Source organism: Zootoca vivipara, chromosome 1 (assembly GCF_963506605.1).
Source record: "Zootoca vivipara chromosome 1, rZooViv1.1, whole genome shotgun sequence".
In the NCBI taxonomy this organism is placed as follows: Eukaryota; Metazoa; Chordata; class Lepidosauria; order Squamata; family Lacertidae; genus Zootoca; species Zootoca vivipara.
In genome coordinates, this window is record NC_083276.1 from 83,846,343 (window position 1) to 83,860,584 (window position 14,242).

General features: G+C 46.0%; 1 protein-coding gene across 1 annotated transcript in view; it reads left to right on the forward strand.

The window, feature by feature from the left end:
• The window catches only part of LOC118090610 (uncharacterized), a 29,512-nt gene that overhangs the window by 10,851 nt on the left and 4,419 nt on the right, over positions 1-14,242 (forward strand). The window lies entirely within an intron of this gene.

Here is a 14,242-nt window from a genome sequence, read left to right on the forward strand (position 1 = left end):
TTTGGTATCTGAAGGCGTTTCGCAAAGCCATTTTACATGGGATAAGGCTTGCAGGAAAAAAATCAACAAATTGGACTAAAATCAGGGAGGTCACCCAGGAACCTGATGAAACTCCCACCGCTTTCTATACCAGGCTAATAACCGCTTTCCGGACATGGGGGGGAATAGATCCCGATACCCCAGATAACCAAGTAGTGGTAAAAAGCTTCTTTAAAGATCAAGCTTGCCCGGACATCAGAAAATTCCTCTCCCTCCAAGTAGCCTATGAAGGGAAACCCATGAGTGAGATCCTCGGGCTTGCGAAAACCATTTATGATGGAAGGGATGAGAAAAAGAAAAAGGAGGCAAGGAAGGAAAAGGAGGACGATGCTAGAGTCCTCGCCTTGGCTTTGAGTGCAGCCAGTACCGCATATAACCCCCAACCTAGTTACCCCTTCAGAAATTCAAAGGCTCCCACACAACCTAGAGGGATGAACGCACATGCAAATCGACAAGCCTCTCCTTACCAAAGGGCTAACAATGTCCAGCATCGAGAGACCACCTCTCAATGCTTTTTCTGCAATCAAATAGGGCATTTCAAGCGAAATTGTCCATTATTCTTAAATACCGTGGCACCAAAACCAGCTCTAGGGATGGGATCCAATGCAGCGCAAAACCCAAACCCGATAGCGCCAAACCCTTTCCAGAATCAGCGCCCATTCCAACTACCGCTAGAATTTAACCAGGAGCAAATGCAACCCACTCTTAATTCAGAGACTAACCAATGACAATTAAACGGGGATCCTTTGAACCTTGCCCTGGTATGCCCGACAATTGCATTATCAGCCCATGACCCCATATGCACAATCACCATAGATGGCCATGAGTATCAGTGTTTACTAGATACTGGGGCAACTTTCTCAACTTTAAACGACAGTCATCTGAGGTCCAGTCAGCAAAAACAACGTATAATGGGCATTGATGGGATCCCCAGGACATGCGCTCTTTCAGAGCCAGCGAAAGTAACGATAGGGCCCCTGACTGCTGAGCACTCATTTCTACTGACCCCGAGCCCTGTCAACCTACTAGGGCGAGACCTACTATGTAAATTACAGGCAACTATAACTTGCAGCACTGAGGGTATCTACCTCCACATGCCAGAAGAGGCGGCAGTCTCCTTTCAAGGCATTTTAAAGGAAGAAAACCTGACTGATTTAGAAATACCAACCCCTCTGATTGACAAGGTACCAGTTCACCTATGGGGAAATACTAATACCTCTGTGGGACTCTTAAAATCGGCAGATCCCGTTGTTATTAAATACCGCACCGATGTCCCATACCCCTCCATCAAACAGTACCCCTTGCCGCAGGAGGCAATAGAAGGATTGAGGCCAATGATACAGGATTTTATGGATCAAGGCATCCTTGTTCCCTGCGTCAGCCCATGCAATAGTCCACTCCTGCCGGTACGCAAGCCATCACCCCCGGGTGCCCCAGTTAAATACAGGCTTGTCCAAGACCTCAGAATTATCAACAACTTTGTGATACCCCGCCACGCCATCACCGCCAACCCTAATACAATTTTGACCGGAATCCCACCAGATAGTACATATTTCAGTGTCATTGATTTATGCTCCGCCTTCTTTTCCATAAGAGTGCATGAGAAAAGCCAATTTCTGTTCGCCTTTACGTGGGAAAAAGGACAGCTGACTTGGACTAGACTCCCACAGGGATATGTAGAGAGCCCAACAATTTTTGCTTGTGCATTGCATAGGGACCTACAAGACCTCTCCTTTCCTGCTGGCTCCTCCCTTTTAATATATGTAGATGACTTGATAATTTGCTCCACCTCCGCAACTAATTGCCACATGGACACCGTCCATCTACTAACCGCCCTTGCCGACAAGGGCCACAAGGTCTCACCAAAAAAACTACAATATTGCCAAACTGAAGTAAAATACTTGGGCCACATAATTGGCCACGGAACAAGAGCTTTGACAACTGAAAGAGTAGATGCTATAGCTAAGGTTCCCCTGCCAAAGACCAAGAAACAGCTCCGCGGGTTTCTAGGAATGAGCGGATTTTGCAGGTCATGGATCCCAGGGTATGGAGAATTAACCAAACCCCTTGTAAAGATGACTAATAAGGACGAACCAGAACCCCTTGAATGGTCCAAAGAAAGCCTACAAAATTTTGAAACTATCAAAAGGGAACTGAGGTCCGCTCCAGCCTTAGGATTGCCAGACTACCGTCTCCCCTTTTCGCTGTTCGTGCATGAACAGAAAGGGGTAGCCTCCGGAGTTCTGACACAAACCTTCAGAGGCCAGGAACGTCCTGTCGCCTACTACAGTATTCAATTAGACCCGGTAGCTAAGGGGACTGTAGGTTGCCTCAGGGCGATTGCTGCCGCTGCGGAATTAGTGGACAGAGCCCTAGAAATCGTTCAAAATCAAGAACTAATCCTAAATGTACCACATGCTGTAGCCACCTTGTTAAACTTACGAAACTGTCAACATTTTAGTAACGAACGACTAAATCAGTACGAAGCTGCCCTGCTCACACCATCCAACGTGCGCATTAAAAGAGTCAATACCCTAAATCCAGCCACCCTACTGCCTCTGCCCGACGACGGGACCCCCCATCACGATTGCACCTTAGCAGTCCGCTTGGCCGAAAGGCCACGGGAAGATTTAGACCACCTTCCCTTGGAAAACCCAGATATCTCAATCTTTACAGATGGAAGTTCCAAGGTCGTGGCTGGAACAAGACAAACTGGGTACGCTGTGGTAACACACGACACCATCCTAGAAGCTGCACCTATAAACCCGCGCTACAGTGCGCAGGCAGCTGAGCTTATTGCCCTTATCAGAGCTTGCGAATTGAGTGAAGGCAAGCGCGTAAATATCTATACTGATTCCAAATATTGTTTCGGACTGGTACACGCTACGGGTACCCTCTGGAAACAGAGGGGATTCCTAACAGCTGCAGGAACACAAATCTCTCACGCACCGCTAGTGAAAAGACTAATGGACTCCATACATTTCCCGAAGGCCATCTCAGTAATACACTGCAAAGCACACACAAATGGCACGGACTTTGTCTCCTTAGGGAATAGTATTGCGGACGCCGCTGCCCAGAAGGCAGCGGCCATGAGAGGGGAAATGTATGAAAATGAATTTCAAGCCATCTTAGTTCCAGCCGATGTAGACTTCAATCGAATGTATCGCACCGCTAGTGTAGAAGAAATAAGCTCATGGCAACAACTGGGGGCACACCAAAGGGACAATGCGTGGGTTTTGCCGGACGGACGTCTAGCAATGCCTAAAGCCTGGGTACCCCGCCACCTCCGGGTTTTACACAATTTCACACACTGGGGAGCAAACCGCCTAGCAGACAGCATCCTTAGGCATTGGTATGCCCCAGGTGCACACCAATTTGCGAAGGCAGTATCCAAAAATTGCACCATCTGCGCCGGATTCAACCCAAAACAAGAACCACGCAAACCACCAGGGTCTAGACCTTGGGCATATATACCCTTTGAAAGCCTACAACTAGATTTTGCAGAACTCCCGAACTGTATGGGGTTTAAACAATTACTTGTCATAACAGACCGACTTTCAGGTTGGCCAGAAGCTTTTCCATGCAAACGAGCAAATGCTCAAACCGTTGCCAAAATCCTCATGCAGGAAATAATTCCCAGATACGGAGTTCCACGTCGATTAGACTCTGACCGTGGGACACATTTCGCTGCAGAGGTAGTTCAGTCTGTCACCAAGGCATTTGGAATTAAATGGGAACTCCACACCCCGTACCATCCGGCCTCTTCAGGTCAGACGGAGCGGATGAATGGACTTATAAAAACCCAATTGGGAAAAATCTGTAAGGCTACCGGGCTAAAATGGATAAATGCTCTTCCGTTAGTCCTACATAATATTCGTAGCCAGCCGAGAGGACTCTTGAAACTATCTCCCTATGAACTCCTGTTCGCCAGACCCTCCCCGACTCATACCACCCAACTCCCCGTCTCTGAGCTAGAGACTGGGGAAAACGAACTGACTGTATATGTTACACAATTACAACGACAACTAAAGAAACTACACCATTATGCAGCGACCTGTCAGAATGTTCCCCTTGATGTCGATGCTCACTCCTTCACGCCTGGACAGTGGATTTGGGTTAAAACTTACAGGCGAGCCACCTTACAACCCCAGTGGGAAGGACCCTACCAGATTCTCCTGACGACCCCAACTGCAATCAAGGTCTCTGAACGTTCTGCCTGGATTCATCACACCTTCTGTAAGTCCGCACCAAACCCCAACGACCTGGGTGACGTTGCAAGGACCTCCCCATCTTCCATCAACTCCACCGAAGACACCGTCCCACTCGACAATCCCGCGCCAGCCATCGAATCCCCCCAAGACCCTCCCGAGGAACCCACCTCGATCCCAATAACGGCCAAGGAAGGTGACCAAGGAGACCTGGAGAAGTGGATGTCAAAGATCCTTGTAGTACCTGAACCAGACGACCCAGATCATCCACCCATACGAATGCAGTTCCGGAAACAGAAATGCCACGACACCGGGAGCGGGACCTGAAACCCCAGTTTTTGTTTTACCTTCCCTTTCTCATACCACCTTCCCAAAACCCAACCCAGTTTTCCCACCCTCCTCCCTTATCTTTCTCAAACCCAAAAACCACCACCCCCTCCCTTCCCTAACTGTATCGTGTCTGTCGAGTTTCTTTCTTTATTTTTATACAGATTTTCGCCTCTGCCAACCCGTGAGATGGACCGGACCCTGCTCCTGGGATACTGTCTCGCCTTCATCACCTACGTCGCAGCCCAGCAGCTCAATTGTGGAGAAATTCCTTCTGAGTTCTTCTTCCTGGATCATCGGACCGTCGACTCCTCTGACCCTACTTCCTTGAACAACCTTGGAGACTTCAAATTCTGCCTTCCCGGAACTAAGAGGTGGCTACCACATGCCTTTCGACCCCAACTGCGAGGCACCCAAACCTGGGAATTACTTATAAGGTCTGCCTCCTTCTCTATATTGGGACGTGCTTTCTTTACCCTTGACCATTCCTGGAACCGGTTAACTTGCCACAATGGAACTTCTCATCAGACCCAATGGGGCACCACTATTAAGACTTTTGACCCTGCAGAACAAGGACAAGGACTTTGGGGGGAATACACGGACTCTATGCATTATGACTTTTGGACTTATGGATTCATGTGTACCAATCCATCCACTGCTACGACCATTCAAGGTATCTGCGTTCGAAAATTTTGTTGTATATGGGACATAGGGACGGCATCAACCTGGGAAGGAAATAGGTATGTCGAGGGATGGTTACACTCAGTTGGAGGTGGGGCTAGTACGGAATGGGACCATGTAGGACCCCAGAGATGCGGGGGAGTCTCAACTGACCTACACTTACTCCACCGACAGGACCCTTTACAGCCCCTCGGCACTGCCCCTAGAAACGTCAACCTTACAGGACTTCCCTTGCCCCCGCGCATTTCCGATATCTCTGCATGGCAAAGTAATACGTACGTCCAGCTCCTTCAGCGGGCCGCCCATGCCACGAATTTAACTGACTGCTGGATCTGCACCCATATCCCATCCCACATAGAGCAGGGAGTGCCTTTCGTTGCAAACCCCCTAACCCTCCAACAGTATAAGAGTACCTACCTCCTGAACCGGAACCTTACTTTCTTAAAGCCCACTTCACAGTATATATACCTGAGTGGTGAGTCCCAAGGACCCATTTGTAGAGAATTTACAGGAACTGGAAGCCATGTGGGTTCTAGCAAATGCCCCGTTACGATCTTAATAAACCCCGGAGAGGACCTCACCTTAGTCAGGAATCACACGCATTCCCGTTCTTACCCTGATCTCAAGTCTGCCCTGACAGCCGTCTTGTTCCCGTTCATTCAAGAATCACCCATTGACGGTCTCATAGAAGCCTTTAGCACCGGACGAATTGGGAAACCCCTCAGCGGGCTATTCTGGCTCTGTTCCTCCCGAGGTTATACGTGGGTCAGTATTCACATGAGAGGATCCTGCTTCCTCGGCCACATACACCCAGGGTTCCGGGTAACCCAGGACTTACCTACCGGCCGCTTGAGAAACAGGAGGTCCCCGACTACCCCGTTAAAACCTAAGGCAAAGGCAGAGACCTGGCTCCGCGCAGTGTTCCCAGCCTATGGGGCTTTCTCGAACCATATGGACATCTTAAAACTAACGGATATTTTGTTGCGGTTCATCAATGAATCTGAGGCCGCCACGCTAGCAGTGTTAACAGAACTCACTCAGGTCCGATCCCTCTCTATTCAGAACCGCTTGGCTCTTGATCTCCTCCTGTCAGCGCAGGGCGGGACCTGTAAGCTCATCGGGGCGGAGTGCTGTATGTATGTATCCGATCAGACCCTGAATATAACAGCACACCTCCGAGCCATCGATTCCCTAACAAAAGATCTCCACGAGGTGCAGAATGAAGGGGTCTCAGACTGGGATATCTGGTCGTGGCTTCCCAATGCCTCCTGGCTCAGGGAAATCGTGAAAGGCACCCTTTTTCTAGCTCTATCTTTGATCCTCCTCCTTACCTCCCTTTGCTGTTGCCTCCAATGTTTCCCGGCTATGTTAACTCCCCGCAGACAAAAGCCCTCCCCAACCTCCTTTCAAGCTCCGTTATGTCCTTCCCCTGAGTTCCCCGAGATAGTACCGATGTTCCACCTTGGGAGTGGGGAGTACATTACCCCGGTGTGCGGAAATAATTTTTAATTACTTAAAAATTAATCCGCAGAGAGGGGAAATGTTATAAGGGGCAGGGTAAGAGGAATTTGCCCCCATGCATTACGAGACTACCAATGTACAGAGAGGGGACAGTTTAGCCAGAGAGAAGCCATTTTCTTGACTTCATGGTTCAAAAGTCAAGAGAAGCCTATTCTGCCGTATCAAGGTAAATTAATCCCCTGCTGACCCAGACAGTTCCTCCAGACCTCTTGGAAAACACACGCACCCTTTTACATAAGCCATCGCTAAATCCTGTCTCACACCCACATGGAAACTTGCATAATCGCACCTCCAGCTAGATAACCAAAAACGATAACGATCACCCATTCTCGGAACTTCCACCCTCCCAAATCCCCGCCTGAGGTGCCCTCCCTTGTACTTTTCATGACCCAGATTCAGCTGAACCATGGACCTTTTTAAGATATATATATTTATCCCTAATAAACTATTCCGTTGTTCCTTTAGTAATGTTATGGTGTCCTCTATCATGTTACCCGATGCATCTCCCTATTCTCTACTCTGTATGAAACTGTATCTATTTACGAAACCGCAATAATATAACCTTGCACTGATACCTTGAACCTTTCTATCAAATTGTACCTGTTTAAAAAATCCTGCCATCCTGAAGAATTAATTGTTTGACTCTACTATTTGCAAAGGTTTCCACTTATGCACCCTTCTAAGCTTTTAGTTCGTTGTCCTTGATAAAATGTTATAAGCTGTCAAACATCGCTCTGAACTGTGAACGTTTTACCGCTGTTAGAATTGTATCCTCTCTGTGTATTATTAGTTACTGTATAATATCTTCTTCTTCTTTAACTTTAAGTGTAGTCCTTTCTCTCTATTGCAAACGTTGAATATTTGTATAAACTTTGTTGCAAGTTAATAGGCACCTCTGTGGCACAACATATTTTACGGACTGTTTCCACTGTTTCTTGATACCACACTGCCACCTAGCCAGTCTAAAAGAGCACGACTCAAATACACACTTTCAGTGAGAACAACAATTTTATTTGATAAACAGGTGTTATCAACAATCTTCCCACATCCGCAGAGTCTTCCTGTCAAACAATAAGGAGACATGCATAATCATTACCTGGACTATCACCATGATATCTTACATCAAGAATTCCATCAACCCCTTTGTCCTCTCGCGATTACCCCCTCCCAGAACCCATTTCCCCACCTTTTATGCAATTCTGTACTATTGGAAATGAAACCTATAAATTTGTGAAGCTTCCTTTGTTCGGGGTCCCTTCACTTCAACTTGCTTGTGTGGACGGATCGCTATTGCAATAGCTTTATTATTTAATAAATAAAGTACCTTGCTTCGTACGTCCTGGTTTGGCCTCTGTTATTTGGTAGGCAGGAGACGCTCAAACTTCGTCTGCCTGCCAGGATACCTGGACTCTTCCTGGGTCAAGGATCCACTTAATTCTAGGACCGTGTAGCTCTGTAAATTTTTACAACACGATCACGATTCTTCCAGTTTTTCTAATGGTTTCCGATTGTAACTCCTACAGTCCACATCTGTACTGTTATGAAAGAACAACCAAGAGTCTTGTGGCATCTAGAAGATTGTAGATTTATTGTGGCTTAAGCTTTTTTGGACTAAAGCCCACAACATCAGCTGTGAACTCTCTAACCCATGAAATCTTATGCCACGATAAGGCTTTAAGGTGACGCAAAACGCTTTGCTGTTTTTGCTACCAGAAGACTTAACAGGGATACCCCTCCGGAATGTATGCTTTGATGAATCTGCCTTAGTTAGCTGTGGTGGGGAACTCATTTTTGTGTGTTTCTCGCCTGTCTCAGCAAATCAGGAGGTTATCTAGCCTTGCATGGTAATGATGCATAAGAGTGGATTGAATTTCCTTTGGGTTTAGGTTTTGATCTTTTAGCGCTTAGCAATGCACGTAATTGTGGTTGCTTTAGTTGAGGTGACTCCTCAAAACAGAGGATTGTCCTCTGGATGGTTAACATCTGCGGCATATAGTTTTGCTTTGCAGCTGTTGCTCTACAGCTCTGCACAAATAAGATAGATCTCTGCGTGCACAGCTGTAGCAAAGGAATACAACTTATCTGAGTCATCTCACAATCCAGAGACATGGAACTTACAACACTGCAGATGCTGCTAGGCCACATTTCTCATCATTTCTGGCGTTTGGCGATGCTAGCTGAGGACATGAGAGCTGAAATCCAGCAACATCTAGTTCCCCATCCTTGTCATAATCTCAGACATATTCCATGGCAGTCGTGTTACTTTGAGTAAGATTTGCTTCAATATTTTATTAATCAACTGCAGTTGTTGGGCTTGTTCATCGCCCAACATATTTCTTGTAATGAGAAATGGGTTGATATGAACCCAACACTCAGTTGTTTCCCTCAAGAGCCGCGCGTGGAAACTAATGCAGGGAAAGGAAGTTTGGGGAGGTTAATATTTTACGATAGGCCCACAACTTACACAGGTGTTACATTCTGGGGACTGGGTATACTGTAGTCAAAACCCATTGGGTTCAATGATGAGTAGGGATTGCCAAATACATTTTTTTCCCAGAACCCCTCCCTTTTCTGTTCCCCTTTCTTATTTATTCAACTTTCCCTCCATGCACGTAAAGCTGAATGCACACAAGTTAAATGCATGCAAGTTTCAGGCTTACTGTATTCATGTTGATCGGCTTGCATGGCTATTAAAATGTGTCAGCTCATAAATCTCCAATGTGAAGATGAATTCTGGTTTCTTCCAGACCAAGCGTACATTGGGCAATCTGCCTGATTTGCTTCCATAAGAGTTGTGTGAAGGTTATACGATGTTGCCGTCAAGGTGCTGCTATCTTTTGCTTTTCCAGTGTAGTTTTCTGTCTCTTTTCTTACCCCTCAAAAATTTGACTTTTTTCTTTGCCAGGGCAGGCAGGAGGGAGTGGATTTGTTGTGCAAGAGAGGTTTTATTTAGCTGTTGCTCCTTGTTGCAATGTGTCCGCTCTCTTCATGGTGGGTTGTGAATGTGCTCTCTGCTTGCTCAAAGGACATCTGCCTGAATGTGTGTCATGAGATAGGCTCGAGCCAATCTTCAGATTTGGACCTCAGGATAAACAGATCCTGCAAATCTTTCTTATCTGCCCCAGGAGCGTGTGTTTGTGGTAGAAATGAATGTGAAGGAATGCCTATGCAGGAAAGAAATAATTTCACAACCAGAACAGTTCTGCAGTCCTCTGCTGATGTTCCTGTAACAACTGTTACTTATGCTAGAGACTTCTGTGATTTGCTGGTTTGCTTTTGTACATTTTCAGAGTATGGCTTATATTCCTTGAATGGTAAAAAAAAATCCTGCTACAGCTTATTTTATGGCTACGTCTTATTTTCGGAGAAACAGGGTAGTGCTCTTCTTATGAATAAAAGCAATAAAAATGTGTTGGGTTCAACAAAAACCAGTTGGAAACTATTGTCTTTTTGTTTCACAGGATTTCTACACTGCTTCATTGCAATATAACCTCAAAGAGATTTCCAAAAATAAAAATAAAATAATAAAATTATTAGGGTGTTTTTTTTTTAACCAAACCCAGTTAGAAACAACTACGTTAAGAACATTCAAAAATAATAAACTTAAAAGTATGCTAAAAACCAGATTAAAACACATGTCAACATTACTGGACACATTGTCTGGCTACAAACGTGTGCTGCATTGCTCTGACAGTGCTGGAAGAGAGAGAGAGGCTTGGGCATTGCTCAGCTCTGGTCTTCTGCATTTTCAATCGGTGACCTTTTCTGGACTTGCTTCTGCCCCCTCTCTGTGTTGCTTTTGTAGGAATTAGGCCTGGCTCCCTTGAGATAGGATCGTGTTCACACCAGCTGTGCCCTTGCTCCGGTGGAATGAGATTAAGGGGGTGTGAGAGGCTTTCACAGGATCACACTGGGGACCTGTAACACCTGCTCCCACCAGAAGAGAAGGGGGTTGCCTAAAGGGCATTGCTATCCCAGTCAAAGCTGCCCAGTGGCTGACATTCCGAATGTAAAATGTTTCTGACTGCAAGCCGAGAACAGGCAAGGACAATGCAATGCAATAGCTGCCTCTTCCAATAGCTTGGGCAGTGGCTGCTGACTTTGTAGTACAGTGGTACCTCTACTTATGAATTTAATGTGTTCCGAACACACATTTGTAAGTCGAAAAAAAATTGTAAGTCGAATCCCATAGGAATGCATTGGGAGAAAAAATTCGTAAGTCGAAGCAACCCTATCTAAAAATTCGTAAGTAGAAAAAATCCTATCTAAACCGCATCCAAGATGGCGGACGGAGCTCCATTTGTAAGTAGAAAAATTCGTAAGTAGAGTTATTTGTAAGTAGAGGTACCACTGTAGATGTGGTCTGCCCTAAGTGGATATCATTTAGACCCTAGTATCTCTAGGACCCTCCTAGCTCTTAAGGAGCTCTAACTTCAACCACAACAATAAAAACAGCAGCAGCAGCAGCAATGTTAATGATGGCGTTAGACCATGGTTTGCTTGTTTATTATTAAATGTTAACTTTAAATGTTAACTTTATAGGGAAGACAAACTGCTTAGTGCCATCACCTGTCTCCATAGTTATAAGCTTGTCCCGTCCAAAATCGTCCAGACCATCCTCAGTTCACAATCGTTTCACTCAGCAATGCACAAGCTGCAAACGTGCTTTGTTCGCACAGGGTTATTAATTACTCCTCCACACCCCATTTTTATGAGACATTTTGCTAATCATAAGACTGTTTGAGGAAATATCTTGTACACACTTCCCCTTATTGGAGGAGGGGTGTGGAAGAAAGTGTGGTCTCCTCGGTTGTGTTGAATGCTAAGCCTTTACTCTTTTGGTTTGGGCGTAGGATGGGGTTTTGTTCCTTCCAGTTTCCATTTGCGATGGCTGATGAGCTTTGGTGAGAACGTGCTTCAGTTGCATACCCTTCATTATGAGATGATATATTTCAGCTTGTTCCTAATAATATTATTTTAAATATACGGTCATGCCTTGGAAGTCAAACGGAATCTGTTCAAATCTGTTCGACTTCCAAAACGTTCAGAAACCAAAGTGCGGCTCCTGCAGCCAATTGGAAGCCGCTTCGGACATTTGGCTTCCGAAAATCGTTCAAAAACCAGAACACACATTTCCGGGTTATCCTTGCTTTTACCTAGCGGGGCTGAACATCTGCTTGTGTCCCTGTAAACTCAGTGTGCAGAAGGTCTATCGGAAAAGATTCTCCAGTTTCACCATATGCTAATATTTGGCTTAGGGTGCATAGAGAGGAACCAGGTTTACAAGTGGCAAAAAAATAAATAAATAAAATATGCACTGCTGAAATTGTATTCTTTATGAAGCAATGTATCTCCCAAAGTTTGGCATATTTTCCACCTCTTCAAGCCAGCTTGGATTAAATGTGTCTGTCTCTGGTACATATTAACTCTTCCTGGCTTGGCATTGTTGTTTGGCTGCATAAGTTCATACTCAGAAAGGGAAGCAGAAATGAGTTGGTGATGTAATGGCTGATGTGGGTCATGCATAGTGTGTGTGTTTGTGCATGGAGTAGATACCACATTCTTGTTGCAATTGCAGTTGCAGAATAAATAGTTTGGGTTGACCTAGGAAACATTTCTGTCCTTCCTACAACTAGCAGGGATGAGGAACCTGTGGCCCTATGAATGTTGTTGAGCAAGGAATGATGGGAGTTGTAGTCCAGCGGTATCTTGCAGGCCTAAGGTTCCCCACCCCTGGACTACAGCAGGGCTGAAGTGAGCTGAGACTCCAACAACATCTGGAGGGCCACATGTTTTCCATTCCTGGGCTGTCAGAACGCACTTCCACTGCAGAAGGTTAGGCAGGACATCCAGCTGAAATCACCACCACCTTTTCAGTAATTTGTAGTGCCTTTCTTGGCCAGGGCTATACATCTTTTGTGCTTCTGCAACATCTTCATTTCACCTGGGACATTTCACAACCATCTCCTTCATTGGCCTCCCTGCATTGTAGTTGCTGTTTACCCCCACCCCCACCCCACTAACAGCAGCTCTGAAGCACAGTAAGCCCTAGGATGGAAGGATCAATGGGCAAACCTGCTTTTGAAGCCTCATACTGCCTGCGTGGAGATTGCCCATTATTTATACTAAATAGTAAAGTGCCCATTCACCTTCTTGGAATCATGGTGTGGAATTAACTAGTTATTGCCTGGCCCTGCGCCATGCTTCATAAATTGGCAGCACTGTGCTAAAAAGAGGATTTTCCAGTCACTAAAGGTAAGAGATAATGTGGTTCCTTGTGACACTTAAGAACCACCGAAGTGAAATAAACATTATATTCCTCAGTGCGTGTGTAGGGTAATTGCAAGTTACCTAAACACTCCCCCTGCCCCTCATCCAGGCCTGCATCTTTCCCCAAGATTATGCTACTAGAGCCAGCTCTGGCACTCTGCTGCCTCCTAGGGAAATTCACAAGAATTACATAAAAATAAAGGTAGCTGTTTTGGTTCATAAGCACAATCCAAAATCCACAGCTGGACAGTTCCTCTTTGGGGGATCAACCCAAAGGCCACAAAATCATGGCAAGTTTTGAGGTCTGCACTCTGCAGAACTCTTAATCAGGAAAGATGTTACACAAATTGGGATGGGGGAGAAAAAGGATCCTGGTTCTCAATTAGGGATCCAGTGCTTATGCTAGAGAAACAGGGATCCTTACCACAACTTTTATGATGCCCACCTAAAAAGACTAAGGGTGAAGAAACTCAGGCCCAGGAGTCTAACGCAGACCTTCAAACCCTTGGAACTTTCCTCAGGCCACCCTGCTCGCCTCTCCCCTCTACCATGCCCTCCTCCCCGTGTGCTTTTGCCTGGCTGGCATGTGTCTTCGAACTGTGCCCAAACCTCTTGCTTACATAGATGCAGGATGGGAGCTGTGCCTGGTGTGTGTGTGTGTGTGTGTGTGTGTGTGTGTGTGTGTGTTGAGCCCTCTAACATTTGTGCGGCTGGAATGAAGCCCACTGTAGAAAAATGGTTGCGTGTGAAGTAATGTGTCCCTTGGGTTGGAAAGGTTTCCCCACCCCTGTTATAAGCACTAATCAGTGCAAGACCCTTCACTATCCCTGGACGGTGTCTCTCCCAAAGAACACACTATGTGCATATTTTGCCAGAGAGCCTGCTCTGGTGGTTCTTCCTGGCTAAGCCTTCCCTCTTGTTTCTCCAAGAAGGCAACAAATCCTCATTCCACAGGGCCTCTGCTGTGTCGCTGTGCTAGGATGTTGATTCTAACACAGAGAGAACAGTTCCTCTTTTTCCCCCCAGAAATCCAGGCATCTGATCACTTCCCTGTTACCAACCGCCAGGGGAACATTTCTTCATTTGCATGTCCGTCTTCTAAACCTGAACATTTCTCTCTCTCCAGGTGACTCTTTGTTAAGCACTAGGCAAAAGGAAGATGACGTGGGGTCCAAGGCAGCGGGGGGGGGGGGCAG